The sequence below is a fragment of the Trachypithecus francoisi genome, unplaced genomic scaffold, assembly GCF_009764315.1.
Source record: "Trachypithecus francoisi isolate TF-2019V2 unplaced genomic scaffold, Tfra_2.0 Lachesis_group20, whole genome shotgun sequence".
NCBI lineage: Eukaryota > Metazoa > Chordata > Mammalia > Primates > Cercopithecidae > Trachypithecus > Trachypithecus francoisi.
The window spans coordinates 5,541,081-5,553,317 of record NW_022681466.1 but is presented as its reverse complement, the minus strand read 5'-3'; positions in this window follow the sequence as shown (position 1 = coordinate 5,553,317).

Genomic DNA, 12,237 nt, shown 5'->3' with positions numbered 1-12,237 from the left:
TTACCTACGACTGTCTTGTTACATTCTTTTTTTTTTTTTTTTGAGGCGGAGTCTCGCTCTGTCGCCCGGACTGGAGTGCAGTGGCCGGATCTCAGCTCACTGCAAGCTCCGTCTCCCAGGTTTACGCCATTCTCCTGCCTCAGCCTCCCGAGTAGCTGGGACTACAGGCGCCCGCCACCTCGCCCGGCTAGTTTTTGTATTTTTAGTAGAGACGGGGTTTCACCGTGTTAGCCGGGATGGTCTCAATCTCCTGACCTCGTGATCCGCCCGTCTCGGCCTCCCAAAGTGCTGGGATTACAGGCTTGAGCCACCGCGCCCGGCCTTGTTACATTCTTTTACTGCCTGCAAGGCCAGCCCTAGCCAGTCATACCCACAACATAGCAGACAGCCTGCAAGACTCCAAGGTACCTGATCCACCTGTGTCCCCATGTGAAGTGAGGGGCCACGGGAACCCCGCTTCTTTTGTTTTGTACGCTCCACGACTCGGAAAACTTGGCCATGACTGTTGGAACCCAGGATCAACGTCCAAGCCTAAAGCAACTGTGGAGAAGGCCATCTTCTTGGGATGTAGGGATGATGAGATTGCTCGGTGGGGGTGGTCCACCTGGTGCTAGAGAAAGTGGCCATGGTATTGGTGTCCAAGGAGCATGACCAGACCGCAGGACTGCAGAGGACCACTTGGGTCCTGAGGGAGGGGACCTGTTGCTCTGGCCCTCCCCAGCGCTGGTTACTTCCTTGTTTCTTCCCATCCCTGTGTTTTTCCCATAGGTCCCTCCCTGGGACTGAAGTTTCTAGACAGAGTGATTCCAAGTCCTTGTTTGCCCAGAACAGCTCTGGTTTATGCCTGGTGTCCTGGCATAATCATTAACAGCTCCCTCTTTCACTCTAAAAAATGTCCTGGCTTGGACTTTAAATTACACAGTCACTCTGTGACATGGTCGCCCTGTGTCTTGGATGCTTCTCTTCTAGGAAGAGCCTCTGCCCTAAAGGAGGCTCTAACAGCGGAGGAGAGAGACACCAATCAGATCGTTACCAAGCAAGCAGGGGAGTAAATGGTTGAGTTTTGTAACTGGGAGGCCTTTAGGAGGCACCTAATCCAGATCCAGGGTCTTAAGAGGGCTTCCTGGAGGTGGTGATTCGGCTGTCAACTGGAAATAAATAAGAGGGATTAGGCTGGGTGTGGTGGCTCATGCTTGTAATCCCAGCACTTTGGGAGGCCGAGGTGGGTAGATCACCTGAGCTCAGGATTTCAAGACCTCTCTGGGCAACACGCTGAAACCCCGTCTCTACTAAAATACAAAAAATTAGCTGGACGTGGTGGTGCGCACCTGTAGTCCCAGCTACTCTGGAGGCTGAGGCATGAGAATCACTTGAGACCCGGAGGCAGAGGTTGCAGTGAGCCGAGATTGCGCCACTGCACTGCAGCTTGGGCGACAGAGTGACACTTCACCTCAAAAAAAAAAAAAAAAAAAGAGGGATTGATCAGTCCAAGGTGGGGCAGGAAGGGAGTCCTGGGGACAGAATGGGCACACAGTGTGGCTGGTGTGAAATGAGGCTGGAGAGGCCAGTGTTGGGTGGGGCTTGCACCCCACACCAAGGGGCTGCCCTTTATGCTGGAGGCAGTGGAGAGGATGCAGATGGTCCAGGCTGCTCAAAGCATGGCCCAAGGGCTGGTGCCAGTCTAAGACCTGTGTGTTACCCATCATTGACCAAGCAAGTTTAGAAACTGAGAGGAAATAGAAACGGTCATAGCAATTTGACAAGGTAATTTTATGCCCATTTATTTAATAATAAAAATTAGCCTTGCGTATTGTATGTTATTTCAAATTTTAGTTTTTCTAATAATTAGTATTCATCTTATTTTTGCAAACACAGTGGTGGTAACACCACTTTGACAGTTCCTTAAACAGTTAAACCTGGAATTCTACTCCCAGGTATATACTCAAGAGAATTGAAAACGTATGATCACACCAAAACTTGCACGTAAATATTTGTTATAACATCACTAACAATTGCCAAAAAGTAGAAACAGCTCAAATGTACATCAACTGATGAATGGATAAACAAAATGTGGTATATCTTGGCTGGGCACCGTGGCTCACACTTGGAATCCCAGCACTTTAGGAGGCCGTGGCAGGCGAATCATTTGAGGCCAGGAGTTCAAGACCAGCCTGGCCAACATGGTGAAACCTCGTCTATAATAAAAATACAAAAATTGGCCAGGTGTGGTGGCGCACGCCTGTGATCCCAGCTACTCAGGAGGCTGAGGCAGGAGAAACACTTGAAACTGGGAGGTGGAGGTTGCAGTGAGCTGAGATTGTACCACTGCACTCCAGCCTGGGTGACAGAGTGAAACTCCATCTCAAAACAACAACAACAACAGCAACAACAACAACAACACAAACCATACCCCCCGCCCCCCAGAAAAATCCCAACGTGGTATATCTATAGGACAGATTTGTTTGTTTGTTTGTCTTTTTGAGACAGAGTTTCACTCTTGTTGCCCAGGTTAGAGTACAGCGTGCGATCTCGGCTCACTGCAACCTCTGCCTCCGGAGTTCAAGCAATTATCCTGCCTCAGCCTCCTGAGTAGCTGGGATTACAGGCATGCACCACCACATCCAGGTAATTTTTTGTATTTTTAGTAGAGATGGGGTTTCATCAGACTGGTCTCCAACTCCTGACCTCAGGAGTTCCTCCACATGCCTTGGCCTCCCAAAGTGCTGGGATTATAGGTGTGAGCCACTATGCCCGGCCTACAGGATGGAATATTATTCAGCTACAAAACGGAATGAAGTTCGGATCCATGCTATGACATGGATGAACCTTGAAAACATTATGCCAAGTGAAAGAAGCCACATATTGCATGCTTCCATTTATATGAAATGTACAGAATAGGCAAATCCACAGAAACAGAAAATAGATTAGTGATTGCCAGGGGCCAGGGGAAGGAGGAAATGAGGAGTAAGTACTAAGGGGTATGGATTTCTTTCTGGGCTGATGAAAATGTTGCGGAATTAGGCGGTGGTGATGGCTGTGCAATGTTCTGAAATACATTGAAAACCACGAAACTGCACATCTTAAAAGAGTGAACTTTATAGTATGTGAATTATATCTTAATAAAAATATTTTAAGGTATTGATCTGTCACAGATTGGTGATCAAAAAAACCCACAGGTCCCGCACCTCGGGTAGCTGGAGAAGGACTGAATTAGCTCATCTGTTCTGTGCGAAGCTGTGTGCCAGCCAAGGGGAGGAGTGACCAGGCTCCCTGGGTGAGAAAGTCAGGCGGCCCAGGGCTCAGGTCCTGACTCCCACCCAACATAACCAGCACTAGGGAAATCAGCCAAGTGTCTGTTATGTTCTGAGATGGAGCGGTTCTAGGCAGAGGTCAGCTCATGAGAAACAGGCATTGGGGGAATATTGTGATGATTCTAGAAGTCTATACCTCAAAATAAAGCTTTTGTTGTTGTTCTTGTTGTTGAGGTGGGGTTTCGCTCTGTTGCCCAGGCTGCAGCGCAGTGGTGCGATCTTGGCTCACTGCAACCTCTGCCTCCCAGGTTCAAGCGATTTTCCTACCTCAGCCTCTTGAGTAGCTGGAACTACAGGCATGTACCACCATGCCTGGATAATTTTTGTATTTTTAATAGAGACGGGGTTTCACCATGATGGCCAGGCTGGTCTCCAACTCCTGGCCTCAGGTGATCCACCCGCCTCGGCCTCCCAAAGTGATGGGATTATAGGCGTAAGTCACCACACCGGGTTATCAAAATAAAACTTCTTCAAGGCTTTTTCTCGGAGGAGGTGGGAGTAGACTGGCCTTCCTAACCTTGTCTCCCCATCCACTTCAGCTGGGAGTTGGCCAGTCTGCTGGGATCCAGGGGGCCAGGAGCTTGCCTGTGTCTGCCAGAAGGAGCGGAGACCAGGGGTTTGTTTTCTTACCCTGTGGAAGATCCATTATTTTCCTGACAAAATCCAAAGAAGTCTTCAGCCAGGAGAAGGTGTGGGGAGCACCTGTAGCCAGCTGCCTGCCTCACATCTGCAGAGGGGCAGCCAATGTACTGGAGAGGGAGTTGGCAGGGGTTGGGGGGAAGGGACCAGGTCCCGGGGATCTGCTGGGAGCAAAATGAAAACAGTCTGAAGCTGGGCTATGTAATGACAAACCATGACAGTGGTCATCCCTAGATTTAATAGGTGCCTGCTCTGTGCTTGGCTCTGTGCTAAGAGCTTCACAAACACTGCTGTTACTAAACAGCCCAGGCCTCTCGGGGATACGTCATTATTGCCTCTCAGTTACTGCTGGAAATGGAGTCTGAGACAAGCCGAGTGGCAGCGCCCTCACGGTGGAGACGTAATGCAGGTCTGCTTGCCTCCGCAGCACACACGCCGTGCTCTCGTGGGTGCCGCACACAGCGTGGAGAGCTGGCAAGCAGGGAGGAGGAAGGGCGGCCTGAACATAGCAGGGTCCCCACACACAGGCAGGGTCACTCGCATTTTCCCCATCACTGCCGGCCATGGGACGAGGGGAGGGAAGCTGGTGCTGGTGCTGAACAACTGACCCAGGGCCCTGGAGCTCCTTGCTCGAGCTGGGAGGGAAACAGGGAGATGGATCAGGTGACCTGCAGGGAACGTTCTGGGAGATCGGAGGCTTCAGGCACTCTCATTTCCAAGCTTGGAGTTTGGCCAAGCATGTTGGGTGGGACCTGGGGGTCGTGATCCAAATGTGTGGAACCGGGAAGGCCTTCCAGCCCTTTTTGGGGGTTGCAGGGAAACAGGAGGGCCTGCTGAGGCCCTATACAAGAGGCCTCCCAATGTAGGAGATCCCCCGAATGAGCAGACTGAGGCCTTTGAGGCCATGCAGAACAGTTGCATGGAGGAAACTTCTGGAAGGCAGAGCTTTCGGGCAGGGTCTGGAAGAGAAGGGAGGGAAGCCTGCAGGAGGAGGGAGGCAGAGGCTGGGGGCCAGAGGGCATTTCGGGACATCTCCATCATTATTTAACTTTCATTTCGCAACTCCACCATCACTCACTCCGAATGCAGATCATAAAAATTACAATTGATGTTTCAATTAGTTATAATTTACAGAGCGATTACATTTAATTTCTCTTTTATTGTATTTTAATGGCTTCAAATTTCTTGTTGATGGGATTCAGCCCCATGCTCTGAAGCTACAGGCCCAGGATGGAGAGGGGGCTGGGGTTTTTAAGGGGGCAGGTAGGCCAGTGGAGCTCTGGGGCCACTTGCTGCCTCAGTCTCTCCCAGCCAACCCAGCAGCCTCTCACCAGTCTTCCCTGCCTGGGGTTGGGAGTGGGAAGCAGGTAGAAGGAAAAGCTGCAGGGCCTGGGGAGGAGGAGGCTTCGGGCCCTGCCCCACAGCCATCTGTTTAAATGATGCTGCTAATGGAGAAGGAACATTTGCCTCTTCTTAACTAAGGATCCAGGGGAATGAGGCAGAGACAAGGGGAGGGGCCGGTGAGGAGCCCAGGAGAGAATCAATGATCTGTGCTCCTTTGCCAGGCTGGAGGAGACGGAGACAGCCTGGGCAGGGAGCTCAGCAGCTCAGAGCCTAGAGTGCAGAGGAGAGAAGCTGGGGAGAACAGAAGTTGAGCCTTTGCGCAACTTCCGTTTTCTTCTCGTGCCTAGCTCAGTGTGAGACAGCACAGGGGCTAGGATGTGCTGGTGCTTAGTAAATATCAGACCAGTTGTTCACGTTTGTTCACGGGAACTCTTCCGGTGCCATTCTTTGGAAGTGCGGTGTCCTTTGAAAGAAGTTCCTTGCAGACTCCCCTCCCTTCTGCTCCTGGGTGACGGTGGGCCCTTGCTGCTGGCTGCAGAGGAAGGGCCCACCAGGAGCACCAACAGGGTGACGGTGGGCTTGGTAATTAGGGGTGGTCCAGGCTGCAGGGTCTTTCTGCAGCTTGGCAGCTGCTCACAACACAGTTGGCTTTGAAGAGGCTTCCAAGTGTCTCCCAGGAAGGTCCCCAAATCACCTGAAAAATAGCCTGGAGTCTGTCAACTCCAGGAGTGGGAGAGAGGCGACAGCTTTGCTGGGCTTTCCAGGTGGGAGGCAGGAGTCAGTACATCAAAGTCTCAGAAGCTGGGGACCTGGGGGGAGACCAGAGGTCCTGAATCAGGCTGTGGAACCACCTGCTGCCTGGAGAAGCTGCCTGGACTGAGCTCTGGATTTCTATGTGGAGGGGCCAGGGAGGGTTGCAATCTTACTGGAATGGGAGGAGTCAAGAGCTGGGCTCTCCATGTTCTGTGTCTACTCCTGGGCCTGGGGGCTGATAGAGAAGCTGCAGGAGAGGCCTGATCTCAGCAAGTCTCTCCCAGCCCCGTGCCTCCGGGCAGCAGCCACCATCCTGCCCCAGCCCAGGTCTCCTGGCAGGGACAGAACCGCAGGCAGCCTGGCAGTGAGGCTGCAGTGAGCAGTGGTGAGTGTGTGCACAGATGGTTTGCCAGCGAGGTGGAGGCCCTGCAAACTGTATTAAGGAAAGGAGAATGTTTCAAGGAATGAAATCTCAGCCTGGAAAAGAAGAAACTAGAAAGCTACTGCACTTTCTGACTTCCAAACAATTAAATTAGTCAAGGAGTGTGAAGGCTCAGTGAGGGGTTGAACGTCCTCTTGACCCTGTCAAAATCTTAGGCCAAAAAAATGCCCCCTTCATCTCCAGCGCTTTGCCCGTTGCTCAGAAGCATTTAGCTTCCTGACAATTCCAGTGTTCTCAGCAGTGACTATCAAACACTCCAGCTTTTACTAATTAATCCGATTTTTTAACAAAGAAGAAAGAGGTCATGTATCAATTTTACTGAAGAATTCTTCCCTTTATTCAGAAATTCTTCTAACTATCTGAAGGGGACAGGCTGTTGAGCTTCTCTGGGCCTCGGTTTACTCATAAGTGGTTGATGGTGGTGGGAAGGTCGTAAAATCTCTGGACCCTTTAGCATCTGCCATATCACACATGTGTGCAGGCTCTAGACAGACAGTTTAGGGAGGAGTGGTCCTGAGCCGAGTCTCCTCAGCAGAGTGGCAGCTGGTGGGCATGGCTCTGGGAAGTGAGCTGGCACCTCCGCCAGGTGCTTTCCAGTCCCCCAAAACATCCGCCACCCCAGAAAATGGCACAGTGGACGTCTTTTGGTCTGGGTCTCCTGGGTCCTCTTCTTAGAGCTGCCATCACAAATGATCATACACTTGTTGGCCTAAAACAACAGAAATTGGTACTCTCCCAGTTCTTCAGGACAGAAGTCTGAAACCTGGGTGTCGGAAGGGCTGTGCTCCCTCTGAGGCTCTAGGGGAGGTTCCTTTTTGCCTATCCCAGCTGCTGGCGGGGCTTCTGGTATCCCTTGGCTTGTGGCCACATCACTCAAGTCTCTGCCTCCATCCTCATGTGACCCCCTTCCTGTGTCTGTGTGTTTCCTTTTCTGTCTCTTAAAAAGGACATGCTCACTGGATTCAGGACCCACCCTAATCCAGGATAATCTCTTCTTCTTTTTTTTTTTTTTGAGACAGAGTCTCACTCTGTTGCTCAGGCTGGAGTACAGTGGTACAGTCTCAGCTCATTGCAACCTCTGCCTTCCAGGTTCAAGCGATTCTCCTGCTTCAGCCTCCCAAGTAGCTGGTATTACAGCCACCACGTGTGCCACCACGCCTGGCTAATTTTTGTATTTTTTGTAGAGATGGGGTTTGGCCATGTTGGCCAGGCTGGTCTTGAACTCCTGACCTCAGGTGATCTCTCCACCTCAGCCTCTCAAAGTGCTGGGATTACAGGTGTCAGCCACCATGGCTGGACCTCCAAAACACCCTTCGAAGAGATTATCAGGAGGATAATCTCTTCTTGATCCTTACCCTAACTACATCGGCAAAGACCCTATTTCCAAATTAGGTCACATCCTGAGGATCAGATGGAAGTGAATTTTTGGGGGGACACTGTTGAAACACTGTACTTTCTCAGCATGTCTCCTTCCCTCTTCCTGGTAAGATACCCTCCCTCATTTGGGAGATTCTTCTGTCCTACTCCCCATTGTACGTGATTCTGATGGGCAGGCAATGACCATGTCCTGTCCCCTCTCCTTGACCACAGGGGCAGACATGTGCCCCCTGGGACACTGTACCTGTCTCTCAGGCCTTAAGAATGGACAGGAGGTTGGACAGTGGGGACTCAGGGATCAGAGCTGGTTCAGACAGAGTCATTCCTGAGATTTAGATATTCCTCAAGATATGGCTGGGCGCAGTGGCTCACACCTATAATCCCAGCACTTTGGGAGGCCAAGGCGGGTGGATCTTCTGAGGTCAGGAGTTCAAGACCAGCCTGACCAACATGGCAAAACCCCGTCTCCACTAAAAAAGTATAAAATTAGCTGGGCGTGGTGGCACGTGCCTGTAATTCCAGCTACCTGGGTACTTGGGAGGTTGAGGCAGGAGAATCGCTTGAACCCAGGAGGTGGAGGATACAGTGAGCTGAGATTGCACCATTGCACTCTAGCCTGGGCAACAGGAGCAAAACTCTGTCTCAAAAAAAAAAACAAAACAAAACCCAAAACCAGATATGTTCAACAGGTGAGGGAAAGGGAGCCTCTGGGATCCTGCGCTAGGATCGTGCAAGCCTGGAGGAGCCTGTGGCCATCTCCCTCCCTCGGGCTGCATGAAGGCAGCTGTTATGCAGGAGGACAGGCCGGGGCCAGCAACAAACAGAGGCAGAACCTGGAGATGGGGATGTGGGCGTGGCAGGGGGCTAAGGAAAACAGAATAAAAGGATGGGAAAACCAGATGTGGTCATCCAGGCCTGCCAGCATCTGACTCCATTCTCTTTCTTACCCTCAATCCGTGCCTGCCAGCACCCGACTCTGCCCTCTCTCCCTGTGCAGCTCCCTTCTCTGCTCCAGTGAATCTGAGTGGCTGTTCTGTCCCTTGCCACAGAACCCTGATGGACACAACAGTGTATGGAATAACCGATGGCCCTTGAGGGGGCTGGGAGAGCAGCCATCGGTGACGTTATCAGAAGGGATTCCCGCTTTGGCAGGCGCTGGACTGGATTAATGACTTCAATAAGCACATATGAGGCCCCTCCTGTGTGCTAGCTACTGGGGATGCAGAGATGCAAGCCAATGGTAAAACTGTCTTTAACATATGCAGAGTAGGTTAACTGGAGGGTAGGAGTGCGGGGTAGACTACTTTCAGGTAGCTGTCAGGTGCTAGGGTTGGGGGGAGCCCTTGGTGGCTTGGGAGCAGCTCTGTCTGGTGCACAGCAGGTGTTGGGAAGTATTTGTTGAATAAATGAATTTAGATTATTTTATGGTTCACTTGCTTACGTCTGCCAGTGACTCATGCTGTGTGCCTCTTCTTTCCTCTGCACACATCTCTCCCTGTGCTCGCCCATGAGCGTGCACATGCAGGCACACACACTGTCAACAGCCTGATATGACGCTGGGCACCTGGGAGTGCTGACTAAGCGTCTGGGGCGGTCACATGATGGAGCGGCTGGCCGATGGATGATTGGCAGCCGCCGTGGTAGGAAGCTGTCCTACTCGTCTGCCCCTCCCTGCATTGGGCATGGAGGGTGGGGCCCCGCGTGGCTCCTGGAATCTGGGCTTGTGCTCAGCTCCTAATGACTCACTTTGTGGATTGGCCATGGGATGTTTCATCCACAGGTTCTCTCCCCTCCTCGTCTCCAGGGAGATGTCTGGGTGGTCTTCAGCAAGGACTGGGCAATATGGCCATTTCAACACTGGTTCTTTACTCCCATGTTGTTTGGAGGTCTTGGGGGGGGGTTCTTCGGAGGGAGAGGGAGGGACGCTGCGGAGGGCACCATGGAATACGGGGCTCCCTGTTTCTATATAAGGCTGTCAGAGGCTTCTGCATCTGTGGGCCCTGTCCTTGGAAGCCGGGTCTGCACTGCAGGTCCCCCATGCAACCACTAGATGTCAGTGTTTCTTAATGGATAGAAGGGGGCGCCTGGGAAGGGCTGACAGAGAGGGATGGTCTAGACGGTCCTAGAGGGTAACAGGACCTGGGCTATGCCCATCTTATAGATGGGAATAGTGAGTCCTGGGAACTTAGCTAAGGCACAGGTAAGCTTCTCTGGACACTGCAGTAAATCTGATGAAAGCCCCAGGGTTCCGGCTTCCACTTCCTCATTCAGCGTCTTTATTCAGGATGTGTCTCACCTGTGCTGTCCAAGAAGGGCGTTGCAGACCAGTAAGTGGGGAGGGGCCAGAGGGGATGAGGGTGATTCTGGAGAATCCAGCTTGGGAGGAGTGGGGCCTGACAATGAGAGAGGGGATGAGAGGGAGGACTTGGGGGATCAGCAGCTGGAAAAGCTCTGTTCGTCCCTTTCCAGCATTCCTCCTTCCTTCCTGCCTCTCATCCTCCTTTCTGTTTCAGTTTGTTAACTCAGAAGGCAGCGAGAGAGAGAGAGACACACACATAGAAAGAGAAGAGGAGAATCAACCAGGTGAGGAGTTTCCATTATTATTATTATTATTATTATTTTAGATAGAGTATTGCTCTTATTGCCCAGGCTAGAGTGCCATGGTGCTATCTTGGTTCACTGCAACCTCTGCCTCCGGGTTCAAGTGATTCTCCTGCCTCAGCCTCCCGAGTAGCTGGGATTACAGGTGCCCACCACCATATCCAGCTAATATTTTTTTAAAAAAAATTTTTTTAGTAGAGACAGGGTTTCACCACATTGGCCAGGCCGGTCTCGAACTCCTGACCTCAGGTGATGCACCAACCTCAGTCTCCCAAAGTGCTGGGATTACAGGCATGAGCCATTGTGCCCGGCCTGAGGCTCCACTATTCAAGGGAGAATCCATCGCGCGCTGAACTGAAGGGCAGGTGTGGGACTTCTGTGCTGTTTCCCGTCCTTGCTCCCTGCTCCCTGGCCCTTATTCCTGGCGCGGGGCCAGGTGTGCAGGAGGCCCTCGGTAAGTGTGTCTGGGTGGAGGTGGGGGCAGAGTGTGGCCAAGGACAGGAGATGGAGCTCCCCCAGTACAGCTCCTTCTGGCTTCCCATGGAGAAGACCTGGGGATTCCAAAACATGGGGCAAAATTTGACTCCTGAGCCCCCAGTGCAGTCCCAGCAATGTCAACACTGCTCAGGGAAGTCACAGTTAAACACCGGGGGCCACGGCCTCTGCTCACCCCCATTGGAGGGGAGGAGTAGGGGTCGGGATGGAGGGCAGATCAAGAGAGATGCTAATGTGGCTTAAGCAGAGATAAGAAAGGCTGTCTGCTGTCTGCAATGCTTCCCTGTGAGCCTAGGATTCTATCATTAGAGACTGATTTATTTAGGTCAAGCCATGACTCCCCCTAGGAGTTTTACATAGTTTCTTGCATGTAATAGACTATTCAGTAAATATTTGTCAACCCAGTCTCCTTAAAATGAAAATACCCTGAGGAGAGATAAACCATTTTCATTTGCTAACACTTCACCGTGAATTAGTTTATCACACTAACTAGTGCCCTAACAAGGTTTCTGAGGGGAAACTCAGTACAGATGTGTTCTGAGGAGGCGCCTGCCTGGGAAGAGGGGGAGATTTGGAGTTTGGGCAAGTGCTGGAGATAATGTGACTTGGCTGAGAGCAAGGGCCAGCATGGTCAAGGTGGGCACAAGGACATTGGGTGTCTGCTGCCGGCCATACAGTCATGCCTTTTCCCTGCTGAAACTCTCGAAGATCTTCACAGTCCCTGGGAAAATGTTCCAACTCTTCACTAAGGTTGCAGAGGTCCTTTCTGATCTGATTACCTCTCTCCTCCCCAGCCTCCCATCTTGACACTGCACCGGCAATGCTCCAGCCGGACTCTTCTTTGAACGTAATGAGGCCTTACTATCTCCTTCCCTTTGTACTTGTTATTTATTCCCCATGCCTGGCTCACTATCCCACACTCTTTGCTTAGTTAATTTCGATGAGTTTCTCAAATTTTGTTTAGATGTCACTTCCTCCAGGAAGTCTTCCATGACCAACCCGGTGTAGAGGAGGCCCTTCTTCTTCTTCTTCTTCTTCTTCTTCTTCTTCTTCTTCTCCTTCTCCTTCTCCTTCTCCTTCTCCTTCTCCTTCTCCTTCTCCTTCTTCTTCTTTTTTTGAAACAGAGTCTCGCTCTGTTGCCCAGGCAGAGCGCAGTGGCACAATGTCAGCCCACTGCAAGCTCCGCCTCCCGGGTTCACGCCATTCTCCTGCATCAGCCTCCCGAGTAGCTGAGACTACAAGCGCCCGCCACCTCCCCCGGCTGATTTTTTTTTT